Here is a 16,875-nt window from a genome sequence, read left to right on the forward strand (position 1 = left end):
AAAAGGGCAAAGCGTGTTTAGTGGTGAAGGCAGCTTCAAATGAGGCATTCAAAAGGGAGTTAAGTGTTAAAAAGAAAGGTGTGATGAGGTTACACTGAAAAGGCAGAAGAATAGCACTTAGTGAGTTGTTCTTTCAGACAACCAGGATAGACATGATGGGCTCAATGACCTCCTCATGCAATGTGACAATTCTGTGATTCGTACGTTCAAATGCTGTTTCCATTAGCTGTTGGTGCAAGGGTTAGGAAACACTGATTTAAGAATTTGAACGAAGCTCACATGAGAAAGACCGTTTTGGCTGAGTAGGTGATGATGACATAGAATTTGCAGTCGGCAATCGAAGTGGATAGAGAGTTCCAAAAGGCCACATGAAAGGAATTAACTTGCAGGATGTAGCAGGAAAATGGGAATGCCTGAAGCGCATTACAGGAAGCTGATCTCAAGTCAATGCCCTCCTTCTGTGCTGTAACCATATGGCCGGCAGCTCTCTTCACCCAGCAGCGCCAACAGGGTATGGTGGCCACTGCTGGAACTGCAGCAGGCCCCAAAACTTCTTGTCATTGAGACATACAGCATGGAAACAGACCCTTCCGTCCAACTCGCCGTGCCATCCAGATATTCTAACTTAATGTAGTCCCTTTTGCCAGCACTTGATCCATATCCCTCTAAACTCTTCCTATTCATATACCATCTAGATGCCTTTTAAGTGTTGCAAGTGAAAGGGGAAAGGTATAAAAGAGACCCTCACATAGAAGAGGGTGAGTGTATGGGATGAGCTGCCAGAGGAAGTGGTGGTGACTGGTACTCCAACCACAACGCCGTAAACAAACACATAGATCTAGATACTATCTATCAACCCCTCAGAAAATGAACAGGCAATGACATCACCACAAACCCCAGGAACCCCATCCAGGAGAAAGATATAAATAGAAAGCAGGAGACAACAGCTTTGCTTCACTTGGAGGTCGCCACTGATGATATTACCTAGCCAGGTAATGAAAGGTCTGGATATCAAACCTACAGCTCAGCGAGCAAACCTACACCCTATATAGATCCTGCTCTGATTTGCTTTTCCAAAATGCAGCACCTCGCAGTTATCTAAATTAAACTCCATTTGCCACTCCTCAACCCATTGGCTCCTCTGATCAAGATCCCATTATACTCTGAGGTAACCCTTCTTCGCTTTCCACTACACCTCCAATTTTGGTGTCATCTGCAAACTTACTAACTATACCTCCTATGTTCATATCCAAATCATTTATTTAAATGATGAAAAGCAGTGGACCCAGCATCGATCCTTGTGGCACACCACTGGTCACAGGCCACCAGTCTGAACAGCAACCCTCCTCCACCATCCTCTGTCTTCTACCTTTTAGCCAGTTCTGTATCCAAATGCCTAGTTCTCCCTGTATTCCATGAGATCAAACCTTACTAGGAGAAAGTGAGGACTGCAGATGCTGGAGATCAAAGCTGAAAATGTGTTGCTGGAAGAGCGCAGCAGGTCAGGCAGCATCCAAGGAGCAGGAGAATCGACGTTTCGGGCATAAGCCTGAAAGAAGGGCTTATGCCCGAAATGTCGAATCTCCTGTTCCTTGGATGCTGCCTGACCTGCTGCGCTTTTCCAGCAACACATTTTCAGATCAAACCTTACTAACCAGTTTATCATGAGGAAACTTGTCGAACACCTTACTGAAGTCCACATCAATCACATCCGCCACTCTGCCCTCATCAATCCTCTTTGTTAATCGTTCAAAAAACTCAACCAAGTTTGTGAGACATGATTTCCCACGCACAAAGCCATGTTGACTATATCTAATCAGTCCTTGCCTTTCCAAATACATATAAATCCTGTCCCTCAGGATTTTTTCCAACAACTTACCCACCACCAACATTGGGCTCACCAGTCTATAGTTCCCTGGTTTTTCCTTACCACCTTTCTTAAACAGTGGCACCATGTTTGCCAATCTCCGATCTTCCAGTACCTCACCTGTGACTATTGATGATACAAATATCTCAGCAAGGCACCCAGCAATCACTTCCCTCGTTTCCCACAGAGTTCTCGGGCACACCTGATCAGGTCCTGGGGATTTATCCACTTTTATATGTTTCAAAACATCCAGCACCCCCTCCTCTGTAATATGGAGCTGTTTGGAGGGGTAAATTGGAACAGAGGCCCCCTCCCTGTTAAAGCCTGGTTAATATATTTGTTTAGCATATTTAGTGGCAGCGGGACTGCTACACCATGCTTCTTCCTTGGTGTTGCATCCTGAGGGAATGGTTTGGTGGCTGTGGAGTGTGGCAGTGTCTAGTAGCCACTCAGGAAATCAAGAAGCCAAGCATGGAAGAGAAAATAAAATTGGTCCAAACTTTATATGGTTATTTCTTTTTGTAGTTTATGTAATGAAAATGGAGTTAGCTTTTGCACATTTTACTGTATTTTCATAAATACATGTAACAATATATTGTTATTACTTTATTACTATTTATTACTGTTTATGTTTAAGGTTGAGAGCATAGAGGTGGTGGCTTTTTATTCACTGAGACCCAGTAAAATTGGGTGTCCAATGTGAAGTATAAGACTAAGGAAGTTATTAAAGTCTCTCCACCTCTGCATTTGTCTTGATTTCTGTCTGTCCAACTGGCTAGGAATCTGGTAACATTCAGTGTGGCAGGGCTCAGAGGTCAAGGTCAGAGGGAATGGGAGCAACAATGGGGAGGTGATGGCCTAGTGCTATTATCATTGAACTGTTCATCCAGAGAGAAAACGTGTGCAGCACAGGGAGCAACCAAGGAGCAGGACTGTCAACATTTCGGGCATAAGGCCTTCAATGCCTCTACGTTCTCAAATTGAAAAACAGATAGTAATAAATAGTAATAAGGTAATAATAATTCATTGTTACATGTATTTATGAAAATACAGTAAAACATATATAAGTTGTCATAAGCCAACGCCATTTTAATTGCATAAACTACAAAAGGAAATAAATCATATAAAGCTCGGACAAATTTCATTTTCTGTTCCATGCATGGCTTCTTGATTTCCTAAGTGGCTGCATGGATACTGCTACACTGCACAGCTGCCAAACCATTCCCTGAGGATGCAACACCAAGGAGGAAGCACATTGAAGCAGTCCCGCTGCCACTAAATATGCTAAACAAATGTATTAACCAGGCTTTAACATGGAGGAGGCCTCTGTTCCAATTTATATCCAAGCAGCTCCAGGGACGGGTTTTGGGGCCTGCTGCAGTTCCAGCAGTGGCCACTACACCCTGTTGGCGCTGCTGGGTGAAGAGAGCTGCCAGCCATTTAGTTACAGCATTGCAGGAGGGCATTGACTAGAGATCAGCTTCCTGTACAGCGCTTGAGGCATTCCCATTTTGCTGCTACATCCTGCAAGTTAATTCCTCTCATGTGGCCTTTTGGAATTCTCTATCCACTTCAACTGCCGACTGCAAATTCCACGTCATCATCACCCACTCAGCCAAAATGGTCTTTCTCATGCGAGCTTCGTTCAAATTCTTAGTGTTTTCTAACCCTTGCACCATCAGCTAATGGAAACAGCATTTGAATGTACGGAATCACAGGAGGCCACTGACCCAGAATTAAGGAGAATCCAAAGAGTTTTTACAAATGCATGGCCAATTCACCTAACCTGCACATTTTTGGACTGTGGGAGGAAACCGGAGCACTCGGAGGAAACCCACGCAGACACGGGGAGAATGTGCAAACTCCACAGAGATTGCTTGAGGTGGGAATTGAACCTGGGTCTCTGGCGCTGTGAGGCAGCAGTGCTAACCACTGTGCCACCGTGCCGCCCAAAAGGACAAGCCAGGGAACTATAGACCGGTGAGCCTGACGTCAGTGGTGGGCAAGTTGTTGGAGGGAATCCTGAGGGACAGGATGTACATGTATTTGGAAAGGCAAGGACTGATTCAGGATAGTCAACATGGCTTTGTGTATGGAAAATCATGTCCCACAAACTTGATTGACTTTTTTAAAGCTGAAAATGTGTTGCTGGAAAAGCTCAGCAGGTCAGGCAGCATCCAAGGGGCAGGAGAATCGACATTTCGGGCATGAGCCCTTCTTCGGGCTCATGCCCGAAACGTCGATTCTCCTGCTCCTTGGATGCTGCCTGACCTGCTGCGCTTTTCCAGCAACATATTTTCAGCTCTGAACTCCAGCATCTGCAGTCCTCACTTTCTCCTGAGTTTTTTAAAGAAGTAACAAAGAAGATTGATGAGGGCAGAGTGGTAGACGTGATCTATATGGACTTCAGTAAGGCATTCGACAATGTTCCACATGGGAGACTGGCTAGCAAGGTTAGATCTCTCAGAATACAGGGAGAACTAGCCAATTGGATACAGAAATGGCTCAAAGGTAGAAGACAGAGGGTGGTGGTGGAGGGTTGTTTTTCAGACTGGAGGCCTGTGACCAGTGGAGTGCCACAAGGATCAGTGCTGGGTTCTCTACTTTTTGTCATTTATATAAATGATTTGGATACAAGTATAAGAGGTACAGTTAGTAAGTTTGCAGATGACACCAAAATTGGAGGTGTGGTGGACAGCAAAGAAGGTTACCTCAGATTTTAACAGGATCTTGACCAGATGGGCCAATGGGCTGAGAAGTGGCAGATGGAATTTAATTCAGATAAATGCGAGTTGCTGCATTTTGGGAAAGCAAATCTTAGCAGGACTTACACACTTAATGATAAGGTCCTTGGGAGTGTCGCTGAACAAAGAGACCTTCATAGTTCCTTGAAAGTGGAGTCGCAGCTAGATAGGATAGTGAAGAAGGCATTTGGTATGCTTTCCTTTATTGGTCAGAATATTGAGTACAGGAGTTGGGAGGTCATGTTGCAGCTGTACAGGACATTGGTTAGGCCACTTTTGGAATAATGTGTGCAATTCTGGTCTCCTCCCTATCGGAAAGATGTTGTGAAACTTGAAAGGGTTCAGTAAAGATTTATAAGGATGTTGCCAGGGTTGGAGGATTTGAGCTATAGAGAAAGGCTGAACAGGCTGGGGCTGTTTTCCCTGGAACGTTGGAGGCTGAGGGGTGACCTTATAGACGTTTATGAAATTATGAGGGGTATGGATAAGCTAAATAGACAAAGTCTTTTCCCTGGGGTTGGGGAGTCCAGAACTAGAGGGCATAGGTTTAGGATGAGTGGGGAAAGATATAGAAGAGGCCTAAGGGGCAACCTTTTCACACAGAGGGTGGTATGTGTATGGAATGAGCTGCCAGAGGACGTGGTGGAGGCTGGTACAATTGCAACATTTAAAAGGCATTTGGATGGGTATACGAATAGGAAGGGTTTGGAGGGATATGGGCCGGGTGCTGGCAGGTGGGACTAGGTTGGGTTGGGATATCTGGTTGGCATGGACGGGTTGGACTGAAGGGTCTGTTTTCGTGCTGTACATCTCTATGACTCTATGACCCCATCATGTCTATCCTGGTTGTCTGAAAGAACAACTCACTAAGAGCTATTCTTCTGCCTTTTCAGTGTAACCCTATCATACTTTTCCTTTGAACACTAAATTCTCTTTTGAATGCCTCATTAGAAGTTGACTTCACCAGTAAATACGCTTTGTCCTTTTGCCAATTGTTTAAAGCATTCCTAATAATGGGCTTATGCCCGAAATGCCGACTCTCCCACTCCTCAGACGCTGCCTAACCGGCTGTGCTTTCCCAGCACCACTTTCTTCGACTCTGATCGCCAGCATCAGTAATCCTTGCTTTCTCCCTGTTAATCCAGAGACTGAAGTAATGTTCTGGGGACCTGGGTTCGAAACCCACCAAGGCAGATAGTGGAATTTGAATTCAATAAAAATCTAGAATTAAGAGTTTAATGATGACTACAAATCCATTGCCAATTGATGGGAAAAGCCCATCTGGTTCACTATGCCCTTTAGAGAAGGAAACTGCCATCTTTACTGGTCTGGACAACCGTGTGACTCCAGGCTCACAGCATAGAACACAGAATACTGAACATTACAGCGCAGTACAAGCCCTTCGTCCCTCAATGTTGCACCGACCTGTGGAACCAATCTGAAGCATATCTATCCTACACTATTCCATTACCACGCATATGTCTATCCAATGACCATTTAAACAGTTGGAGGTCTATTACTGTTGAAGGCAGTGTGTTCCATGCCCCTACTACTCTCTGAGTAAAGAAACTACCTCTGATATTTATCCTATATCGATCAACCCTCAATTTAAGGCCATATCCCCTCGTGTTAGCCATTAACATCTGAGGAAAAAGGCTCTCGCTGTCCACCTATCAAACCCTCGATTATCTTATATGTCTAGATTCACTCACTTCTCAACCTTCTTCTCTCTAATGAAAACTGCCTCGAGTCCCTCAGCCTTATCTCATAAGACCTTTCCTCCATACCAGGCAACATCCTAATAAACCTCCTCTGAATCCTTCCCAAAGCTTCCAAATTCTTCCTATAATGTGGTGACTGGAACTGTATGCATTACTCTAAGTGCAGCCACACCAGAGTTTTGTACAGCTGCAGCATGACCTCATGGCTTTGAAACTCAATCACTCGACCAAGAAAAGCTAACACACTGTATGCCTCCTTAACAATCCTATCAACCTGGGTGGCAACATTCAGGGACCTATATGCATGGACACTGAGATCTCTCTGTTCATCTACACTACCAAGAATCTTACCATTAGCCCAGTACTCTTTATTCCTGTTGCTCCTTCCAAAGTGAATCCCCTCACACTTTTCTGCATTTAACTCCATTTTCCCAGCTCTGCAGCTTATCTATGTTTCTCTGTAACCTGCAACATCCTTCAGCACTATTTACAACTCCACTGACCTTAGTGTCATCCGCAAATTTACTAACCCATCCCTCTACGCTCTCATCTAGGACAAACAGCAGTGGCCCCAAAACATATCCTTGCGGTACATCACTAATAACTGAACTCCAGGATGAACATTTTCCATCAACGACCACTCTCTATCATCTTTCAGCTAGCCAATTTCTGATCCAAACCACCGTCAATCCCATGCCTCTGTATTTTGTGCAATAGCCAACCATGAGGTACCTTATCAAACCCCTTACTGAAATCCACATACACCACATCAACCCCTTTACCCTCATCCACCTGCTTGGTCACCATTTCAAAGAACTCAGTAAGGTTTGTGAGGCATCTCACACCTACCCTTCAGCCCATACTACCTCAGTTGATGTGTCCTCCAATGTCCTTTCTGCCACCGTTACACTGTCCTTGACTAACAATGCCACACACCACTGTCTTTTACCATCTTCTCTATTCTTACTGAAACACCTAAATATTGGAACCTACAACAATCATTCCTGTCCCTGCTCTATCCAAGTCTCTGAAATGGCTACAACATCAAAGTCCCAGGTACCAACCCAAGCTGCAAGTTCACTCACCTTATTCCGGATGCTCCTGGCATTGAAGTAGACACAGTTCAAACTACCGCCCTGCTTGCCAATGTACTCTTGCGACCTTGAAACCTCATTTCTTACCTCATTACTCTCAACCTCCTGGATACTGGAACTATAATACGGGTTCCCATCTCCCTGCTGAACTAGTTTAAACCGTCCTGGAGAGATTTGCAAAATCCCCCCCAATCCAGGATACTGGTACCCCTCTGGTTCAGGTGTCGACCATCCTGTTTGTGGAGGCCCCACCTACCCCAGAACGAGCCCCAATCATCCAGGTGCTACATAAACCTTTTGTTTCAGTAGATGGCCAATAGCAGGCAATAGATGGACAATTTATATCATTGATTAGCATGAGACTAAAGCAAGGGGAAGCATGGGAGATTCCAGTGTAGTGATACATTATTGTATTGACTAGATCACAATGCAGTAGAAGGTATTACTAGGAAGACATATATTGCCACTATCCTCCTAAATTGTAGGAAACTACAGGTCCTGCTAGAATCATTGAATCCCTACAGTGTGGAAGCAGACCATTCCACCCATCGAGTTCACACCGACCCTCCAAAGAGTATCCCACTCATTGCCCTATCCTGCATTTCCCATAACTAGCTTGCACATCCCTGGACACAATGGGCAATTTAGCATGGCCAATCCACCTAACCAGTATACCTTTGGACTGTGGGATGAAATAAGAGTACCCAGAGGAAACCCCATGCAGACATGGGGAGAATGTGCAAACTCCACACAGACAGTCACCTGAGACTGGAGTCAAACTGATGTCCCTGGTGCTGGGAGGCAACAGTACTAACCACTGAGCCAGTGGGCTGCTGATCCAGTGTGAGAGAGATTAGTTGATTAGTTTGGACACTCACTCACCCTGAAAGATTGTATTGTTGGGGAAATTCACACATTCACTCCTTCTGTTCTGTTGTTTGAGAACTGTTTCTGACTTGGTATGAATGTTGTTATTGAGGACTCTTCTTGGGTAGGTAAGGAAGTCAATTACTTTTGTTGAACTTAGTCTCTTTCGAGTCACCTTTGCATCTAACATCAAACCTGAATGTGCCATTGTTAACTGTTCACCAAATGGGGCGGCACAGTGGCTCAGTAGTTAGCACTGCTGCCTCACAGCAGCAGGGTCCCAGATCTGATTCCAGCCTCAGGCGACTGTCTGTGTGGAGTTTGCACATTCTCCCCGTGTCTGCATGGGTTTCCTCTGGGTGCTCCGGTTTCTTCCCACAAGCCAAAGATGTGCAGGTCAGGTGAATTGGCCATGCTAATTGCCCATAGTTGCTAGGTGCGTTAGTCAGAGGAAAATGGGTCTGGGTGGGTTACTCTTCAGAGGTTCAGTGTGGACTGGTTGGGCCAAAGGGCCTGTTTCCACACTGTAGAGAATCTAATCTAAAAAAAAAGATGAGTTAATTGTTTCAAGTCAGGAATGCTTTCATTTTGCAGAACGACTTGCCTAGATGTTCTTTAGTTCTATATATTTTAACTCACTTGCCATTTGAAGAAGATTGAGTCAAGATATGCCTTCCTACTTGAGAATGAGAATTCTTGATTGAGAAGTAAATAAAGCTTTTTTATATTGGGAAACCCCTATACGGACAGCTGATTAGAAATGCTGATTAATAATAAATGCTATGCCCCTTGCACCCTGTATTATTGGTTGACAGGTTCCAGGGTTCACTATCTGATGAAGTAGCTCCAATGTCTAATTTGAAATTTGTGAGACGATCATTGACAAAAACATCAATCCGCCAACACATAAGGTCTGGGTCACATATTTCTCCCTAGGAACATTTGAATTTATTTTCTACCAATGCAGGCAGTTTCACTTCATTAAGTTCTTCATTTAGTTAGCATTTTGATCTCTTTCTTTCTGAAACTATGTCTCACTTCTGTACATTTTCTGAAAATGGCCGATTGTGTGAAAGATAAAGCGTTCACTTTTAAGAGCTGGGCACTGTTTGTGCCTTTGAACTTTCTTGTCTCCATAGTACTGACAAAGATTTTAGTATCTAATTCTATATTGCTGTACCGGTTTCTGACACGTGTTGTTCATGGTTTGACATCTTCAGAATTGAATGGACTCTTTTTATCTCTGCTGAAGGCTTATTTTCTCCTTTTATAATTCAACTTTGATGCTTCCAAAGTTCTGTTCCACTGACCATCTGCATTGTTTTTTTCTAGAATCTGATCTTCTTTGGATTGACATATATCTGACAAAGTCTCATCGATAATTCTTTCTCTCATGAATTCTAACTTGAAGTTACAGTTGTCACATTTTGTCATGGATCTTTAGAAATCATTAATGAAATCATCTATGGATTTCCAGAGACACAACTCTTCTGTTAAATCTTGCTCTTTAAGAAATGTACTTGTTCTGATGTTGAAAGTAATTATCAAAGGTTTTTATTGCCTCTTGTAAAGTATCTGTTGCTTCTTTTATCCCTCAGTGAGCTACAGCGTCATCAGATATACTTCCAATTGTGTATTAAAGTGTATTAATTTGTATCGCTATTTTGGGGAAGCTATTTTGCATCTCACAAATTATTTTCTGCAAAATGTCCTTTTTGTGCTGTTTGGTTCATCTCTGATTGGAAGTCTTCCTTGCAACATTATTTCTGATGCATCTTTTATTGCATCTTTTGCTTTCTTAAAAGACCTTTGTTCCATAGTTCAGTGGCCCTTTTTGCCATACTGAAGTGTCGATTAGATTCCCTACAGTGCGGAAATAGGCCCTTCAAGTCCACACCGGCCCTCCGAAGAGTAACCCACTCAGACCCATTTTCCCTCTGACTAATGCACCTAACAACTATGGGCAATTTCGCATGGCCAATTCACCTGACCTGCACATCTTTGGAATATGGGAGGAAACCAGAGCACCCAGATGAAACCCACGCAGACACGGGGAAGATGTGCATGCTCCACAGAGATAGTCGCCCACGGCTGGAATCAAACCTGGGACCCTGGCGCCATGAGGCAGCAGTGCTAACCATTGAGCCACCATGCCACTGTGTTCTCTGTGTTTTGTGCCTGAAATGGAGGTGTTCCACCATTCATAGCTAAATTGGAGGATTCCTGCCTTTTGTGTGCTAAATATCCCATAATTGCCACCTCTAAGACAGTGGATACTCTGCTACCATCATTCTCAAATGATAAAATAAACCTCCAAGCAGGCTTTCTCTCGATCTCTCTCCTCTATTCCCCTGCAGTCTACGACTCTTTCCCCAGCCTTCCCATCACTCCAAGCCCAAAAGCGAGCTCCTAATACAGACCTTTCCCTGTCCCTTGTGCTCCATGACATTACAGTCAGGATCTGCATAGCTACCATGTTTTGTTGTGGAGAATCACTTTGTTCGCTTTCTGAAATCACCTATCCATGGCTTGAAGAAACAGTTTGGACCTTCATCATCATTTTACTGAATATAACCTGTTCCACATGGGTTTAAATAAAGGATGCCCATCTTTATCACAGCTTTCAGGAAGGCTTTTGAAATTTCCATCCCTATCAAACCAGGGCTGCTGAGGTTTATAACCCTCCCAACAATATCGTTTTAATTACTAGCTTTGCAATGTCTCCGGATCTGCAACTTCAAATGAATATTTGTTTTGTGGTTTTTTATTTTTGTTTCTGTAGTTGTGCCATGTGGTGCCCACTTGTTTCGGTTGTGAGACTTGAATTGAGTTGTAAGTAATTTTTTAACTTCTCATCTTTCAGCCTGGTCCAATGCACCATTTTAACGTTTCCCTTGGCCCAGCAAGGATTTGAAGTTTTACTCGTGGAATCTTTGATGTCTGTCTGTTCACTGCTGAACTCTGACTTGGCAGTTCTTCCATAGAAGACTGATGGGCAAAGTAGACTGTATCTTCTTTGGAGTGACTAATTCTCCTTGGTGGAGGCTCTTCAGAGAGTCAATGTGGATCCAATTGGCCAAACGGTCTACTTCTACACTGTAGGGATTCTATGAGCTGAGGGCAGTTGGGTGTTGCAAACACTCCTACTGTGCTAATCTCTACCAGGTCTGAAATACTTTGCCATTCATTGGAATGTTATTCCCTGTTGAGGATTGCATGAGGGTTTATCTGTGGGGCTACTAAATCTTCTGTTCCTACCTGCTGCTGCTGTGAGGAGGTAACTTGAAGCTGAGTCTGAAGATTGCATATCATGATTGCTGTGTGTTGTATGAGCAGTTAAATCAAAACCTATCGCTGCCACCATATTATATAGTCATGCCAGCTCCTTTCACTGTGTGATTTGCTGCCATCGATGAAGTTTGCTTTAAGTATAGGAAAATACAGGGCCTGCTTTGTCCAGTCCAGATCAAATAATAAAATGCTGCTTGTATTTACAACAACATAATTTGACTGCATTATATCAATTAGTTACAGATTGTATTCATATAGAGTCATAGAGATGTACAGCATGGAAACAGACCCTTCAGTCCAACCTGTCCATGCTGACCAGATAGCCCAACCCAATCTCGTCCCACCTGCCAGCACCCAGCTCATATCCCTCCAAACTCTTCCTATTCATATACCCATCCAAATGTTGCAATTGTAACAGCCTCCCCTCTTCCTCAGGCAGCTCATTCCACACACACACCACCCTCTGCTGAAAAGGTAGCCCCTTAGGCCTTTTTTATAACTTTCCCCTCTCACCCTAAACCTATGTCCTCTAGTTCTGGACTCCCCCACTCCAGAAAAAAGACTTTGCCTATTTATCCTATCCATGCCCCTCATGATTTTATAAACCTCTATAACGTCACCCCTCAGCCTCCAATGCTCCAGGGAAAACAGCCCTAGCCTATTCAACCTCTCCCTATAGCTCAAATCCTCCAACCCTGGCATCATCCTTGTAAATCTTTAGTGAACCCTTTCAAGTTTCACAACATCTTTCCGATAGGAAGGAGACCAGAATTGCACACGTTATTCCAACCAATGTCCTGTACAGCCGCAACATGACCTCCCAACTCCTGTACCCAGTACTCTGACCAATAAAAGAAAGCATACCAAACGCCTTCTTCAATATCCTATCTACCTGCGAATCCACTTTCAAAGAGCTATGAACCTGCACTTCAAGGTCTCTTTGTTCAGCAACACTCCCAAGGACCTTACCATTAAGTGTATAAGTCCTGCTAAGATATGGTACATTGATATTCAGGAGGACTAGATGTTAGACTTCGCTTCTTTCAAATCGTAAGCTGTTCTGCCCGCATGTCTATGTATTGTCACCAATACAGGGCGTGCTTCACTATTAACCCTTTCACACTCAGACTCATTTATAACAGGAGTTTCATGGGACTACTAAATCAGAGGGCGAGGATAATGAGCTGGCCTGTAAATCTCACAATGGTAGCTGGTGGAATTTATATAAAATTAATAAATATGGGACATGAAATTTAGTCTCAGTGATCATAAAACTTACACCAATTATTGCAAAAATCATACCTGGTGCCCTAAAAACCATTTGAGAAGGAAACCTACTTTCATTACCTGACCTGGCCTAAGGATGACTCTACATCCACAGCAAGGTATTTGACACCCAACTTCCCTCAGTTCATAGAATCCCTTCAGTGTAGGAGCAGGCTATTTGGCCTATTGGGTTCACACTGACTCTCTGAAGAACATCCAACCCAGACCAACCCTATGTGACCCTGCATTTCCCATGGCTAACCTACCTAACCTGCACATGTTTGGACTGTAGGGGGGAGACCGGAGCACCCAGAAGAAACTGACACAGGCATGGGGAGAATATGCAAACTCCACACAGTCACCAGAGGGTAGAATCGAACCCAGGTCCCTGGTGCTGTGAGGCAGTTGTGCTAACCACTGAGCCACCATGCCATCCTACTACCATTTATAACACATGATCAACAAATGTAGACCTTGCCACTGCCAACCACATCTGATGAAAGAGTAAAAATCAACATTTAAAGGCAAACATTTTGATTTCAGATTTCCAGTATCTGCAGTATTTTATTTTTGCATTGTGATATTGAGCTATGCATATTTTAAAATATAAAGCATCATTTATAATTTTGAATAATTATGAATTGAAGATTGAACTCGCTGAAGCATTAAATGTTTGTAACATCCATAGCAGAAAGTATTTGTGACATTTGACTAAGTCAGTAATTCACCTCACAGTTGAAATTCTCTCTTATTATATTTGAAACAATCAGTAGAAATTTTATTGCATTTTGACTACCTCAGTTGAATTATTTCAAATAAAGAAAAATCCTAATCTGAAATTTTATTTTAAAAAATGGAAATACTATATTCAGCAAGGTAAGCAGCATACTTAGAAAGAGAGAGAGAAAAACTGAGTTGAAATTTTAGGTCTGTGAGCTTTCAACAGATCTCGAAAAGCTAGAGATTTAATCGGTCTTAAAGAAAGATAGAGGAAGGGAAATTCCTCGGGTAAATTCCTCAGATTCACAGCACTTAACTTTTGCAAAAGGAAATCATTTTTGCTTTGTAACATTCCAGAAATTTTAACTGTTATTTTTGGGGATTACAATCCCCATTCCCATTCATCTATAATAAAGCCTGCGGCTTTAGTGGTTGAATCATCCATTTATTTATTCCAAAGGATTATAGGATTTTCATATTTTCTGTCGGGGGGATGGCATGTGTTGTGTCAACACAGAGTAGTTCTCTTCATTTTCCATGAAGTTTTTGTGTGCCTTCCTGATGGCAAGTATCAGCTTTGGGACAGTAGGCACATTCACATCTCTGTAGGTTATGTTTTCAAGGCTCATTCCACACCTTTCATGTACACTGAGGCTCCACTATAGTACTGAGAGAGTGCTAGTTGTTCTGTCTCTCAAATGGGATATTAGTAATTCAGTTAGACACTAGGTGGTAAGACGTAAAGTCTGCCTCCTTCAGGTCGGTAAAAATTGCAACCATGGGGAAGCCAAATCTCCGTTTGTATGAACAAATTCAGCAGAGAGATATAATTGGAACTCGTCTCAAGGAAATAATGCTCATTAAGTGCATTCAAGGCTGAGTTCGTGTTTTGACAAAGGAGTCAACAGTAATCGCAGGCGAGTGGAGTGGTGACGATAACCAAATCTTATTGAGTAATGGAGCAGGATCAAAGGGCCAAATGGCCTATTCCCAGTATTTCTGCTATTTCTTTTCGACTGTGTGGACTTCCAATATCTGTGTGTGGCAACAGCTTTAGGAACTGGACATCAATGTTGCAAAAAGCATCTGTATACTGATCGCCATACATCAACCCTAAACTATGCCCACAGCTTACAGAGAAAGTTGACTTCTCTTGATAGAATCATAGAATCCCTACAGTGTGGAAACAGGCCATTTGGCCCAAGAGGTCCACACCAACCCTCCGAAGAGTAACCCACCCAGACCCATTCCCCTACCCTATTACTCTACATTTACCCCTGACTAATGCACCTAACTTACACATCCTTGAGCACTATGGGCAACTTAGCATGGCCAATTCACCTAACCTGCACATCTTTGGGAGGAAGCTGGAGCACCCGGAGGAAACCCGCACAGACATGGGAAGAATGTGCAAACTCCACACAGACAGTCGCCCGAGACTGGAATAGAACCCAGGTCGCTAGCGCTATCAGACAGCAGTGCTAACCACTGAGCCATTATGTTGCCCTACACCCCATGTTCCTGTACACTCTGTATGATCCCATTCAAAATGAGAGCAGGCAGTTACCCCTGGAGTCCTGGCCAACACTTATCCCTCAAATACTTGAGAAGGACAAGGGCAACAGATACAGGGAACACCACCATGGCAAGTTCCTCTCCGAGCCACTCACCATCTTGACTTGGGAATATATCACCATTTCTCCACTGTCACTGGGTCAAAATCCTGGAATTCCCTCCCTCACCAGATTTGTCATTGAGGTCACACATCAACGACTACAGTAGTTCATGGAGGCAGCTCACCACCACCAGGGACCCGGCTTCATTTCCAGCCTCGGGCAATTGTTTGTATGGAGTTTGCATGTTCTCTCCCTGTCTGCTGGGGTTGCCTCACGGTGCTCCGGTTTCCTCCCGCAGTCCAAAGACGTGTGGGTTAGATGGGTTAGCATTGGGAAATGCAGGGTTACTGGGATAAGCTGCAAAAGGAAGGTGTGAGTGGGTGCTCTTCAGAGGGTTGGTGCAGAATTGATGGGCTGAATGGCCTATTTCCTCACTGTAGGATTTTTATGATTCTATGATTAGTTGCTGGTGTGGTGTACAACCCACCTTACAACACTGACTACAATTTAAAGTAATTCTTTAAACCTTCTGGATCTTTGTTTCATTCAGGCGTGCATCACTGGCTGGGCCAATGTTTATTGCCAGTCCCTAGTTGCCCTTGAGATGCATTCTTGAAACACTGCAGTCTATTTGTTGTAGGGAGGGAGTTCTAGGATCACCTGAGATTGGGAGAAGGGTAAATGCAAGTCTTTCTTTCATTATTGACTGTATTCAAGTTGAAAAATACATTTGACAGTGATGAAATCACCCTTGCAAATTCACCAACAGATTACCCTTGAAGTGTACATTAAACCAATCACCTGAATACTCTGCAGGAGACATTCAGAATGGATAATGTTAATCGATCAATCCTTAACCTCGTCCCCATGTTACAAATCAATTGAATATTGTATTTCCTGCACCTTACATACAGTGCCTTTGCAAAACGAAAGCAACTACTTCCACCACGATTCAATGACACAACCGGTAAGAAACTATCATCAAAACTTTCATGCAGAAATTTCCCTCAAACAAGAAACTGGTTACTCTTGAGAAGTGGCAGCAAAAGCTGGTGAGTGGAACAGCAGTCAGGAGTCTGACTGAGGTCAGCAGTGAGTAATGATAGAGGGAGGGCTGAGACTGAGCTCCACTTACTGGGGGAAGATGCCAGTTTGGAAAGTGACCTCGCGTTGACGTGACTTGAGTATGCAACTCCACCCAACACACATACATACATACATACATACATACAAGGGAGAAGAGTCAGGGCCTAAACATGGCGTTACAACAGAGGGGGAAGGAGAAGCGGGTGGAAGAATGAAGACCATGTAAACACTCACCAGACACCTCCTTCAAACCAGAGGCAGACTGTCCCTGCGAGGATTCAATACGAGCTGGGCAGTTAGAGACAGCGACAAGAGAAACAAAAAAAAAGGAGAAAGTTTTGGCAAAGTTTTGCACAGGAGAGACTTGAGGACGTTGTTGTGTGGTGAAGGGGAAGGAGGTGAGTTTGTACGGAAGCAGGTCCGGAGAGAGTTAAACTTCTCTGCTGTCTGCCCCGGGAACTTTAGCCGCGATCTCCTTCTCTTCGGACTTGTTCAAACAGCGAGAGGGAGCCGGGACACACAGACTGTGGGGAGACCAGAGACTTCCTGATCGCTGCTCCGACCCGCACTAAAAGGGCATTTCTACCAAGGCTCCGGACCATG

General features: G+C 43.7%; 1 long non-coding RNA gene across 3 annotated transcripts in view; it reads right to left on the reverse strand.

Annotated features, from left to right (window-relative positions):
* LOC140495760 (uncharacterized) overlaps positions 1-16,869 on the reverse strand; it is an 82,322-nt gene extending 65,453 nt beyond the window's left edge. For all 3 annotated transcript variants that reach the window (XR_011964091.1, XR_011964092.1, XR_011964090.1), the window contains exon 1: positions 16,507-16,869. This is a non-coding gene — a long non-coding RNA (uncharacterized lncRNA). The remainder of the gene's footprint in view (positions 1-16,506) is intronic.
* Between the last annotated feature and the right edge of the window lie 6 nt (positions 16,870-16,875).

The sequence above is a fragment of the Chiloscyllium punctatum genome, chromosome 25, assembly GCF_047496795.1.
Source record: "Chiloscyllium punctatum isolate Juve2018m chromosome 25, sChiPun1.3, whole genome shotgun sequence".
In the NCBI taxonomy this organism is placed as follows: domain Eukaryota; kingdom Metazoa; phylum Chordata; class Chondrichthyes; order Orectolobiformes; family Hemiscylliidae; genus Chiloscyllium; species Chiloscyllium punctatum.